This window comes from Prionailurus bengalensis, chromosome D4, assembly GCF_016509475.1.
Source record: "Prionailurus bengalensis isolate Pbe53 chromosome D4, Fcat_Pben_1.1_paternal_pri, whole genome shotgun sequence".
NCBI classification, from domain to species: domain Eukaryota; kingdom Metazoa; phylum Chordata; class Mammalia; order Carnivora; family Felidae; genus Prionailurus; species Prionailurus bengalensis.
This window is the reverse complement of record NC_057359.1, coordinates 5,859,323-5,860,544: the sequence shown is the minus strand read 5'-3', so window position 1 is coordinate 5,860,544 and position 1,222 is coordinate 5,859,323. Positions and strand designations below refer to the sequence as shown.

Here is a 1,222-nt window from a genome sequence, read left to right as displayed (position 1 = left end):
GCCTCTTCATGGCTTGATAGCTCATTCCTTTTTAGCGCTGAATAATGTTCCATTTTCTGGGTGCATCCTAGTTTATTTATCTCTTTACCTACTTAAGGACATCTTGGTTGCTTCCGAATGTTGGCAACTATGAATAAACCTCCTATAAGTGTCTGTTTACAGGTTTTTGTGTGGAGGAGCTATTTTCAACTCTAGGTAAAGAGCAAGGAGCACAATTTATCAGACGGTAGGAGTATGTTTAGCTTTCTAATAAAATCGCAAACTGTCTTCCAAAGTGGTTGTACCATTTTTCGTTGCCACCAGCAGTGAGTGGGGATTACCGTTACTCCACATCCTTCCCAGCATTTGGTGTTGTCAGCGTTTGGGATTCTGACCATTCTAATAGGTGTGTAGGGGTTTCTCACTGTTGCTTTAAATTTCCCTGATAATATATGATGCAAAGCAGCTTTCCATGTACTTATTTACCGTCTGTATTATCTTTTTGCTGAGGTGTCTGTGAAGGTTTTTTGCCATTTTTTGTTTGTTTATTTATTTATGGAATGCTTCATGAATTTGTGTGTCATCCTTGCACAGGGGCCACGCTAATCTTCTCTGTGTCGTTCCAATTTTAGTATATGTGCTGCCGAAGTGAGCACAATTTTTTGCCACTTTCAATTTTATTTTATTTATTTTGAGAGAGAGAGAGAGAGAGAGAGAGAGAGAGAGAGAGAGAGAGAGAGAATCCCAAGCAGGCAGACTCTGTGCTGTCAGCATGAAGTCTAATATAGGGCTCTATCTCACAAACTGTGAGATCATGAGCTGAACTGAAATTGAGTCAGACGCTTAACCGACTGAGATACCCAGGTGCCCCAAGATTTTTTGCCATTTTAAATTGAGTTTTCTTATTGAGTTTTAAGAGTTCTTTATATATTTTATACAACAGTCCTTTAACAGATAAGTCTTTTGCAAATATTTTCTCCCAGTCTGTGGTTTGTCTCCTCATTCCCTTTGCATTGTTTTAGCAGAACAAAAAGTTTTAATGAAGTCCAGAAAATTAATTCTTTTGTGAGCTGTGCCTTTGTTGTTTTATTTAAAAGGTCATTGCCAAACCCAATGTCATAGAAGTTTCTCCTATTTTTTAGAAGATTTATAGATTTGCATTTTATATTTAGATTTGTGACCTATTTTGAGTTAATTTGTGTGAAAGGTGTAAGGTCTAGATTAATTTCTTGCATGTAGATGT

General features: G+C 37.2%; 1 non-coding gene across 1 annotated transcript; it reads right to left on the bottom strand.

The window, feature by feature from the left end:
• Positions 1 to 528: 528 nt before the first annotated feature.
• LOC122475552 lies at positions 529 to 635 on the bottom strand. The gene has a single exon (XR_006295234.1). It is a non-coding gene; the product is annotated as a U6 spliceosomal RNA (small nuclear RNA).
• Positions 636 to 1,222: the final 587 nt, after the last annotated feature.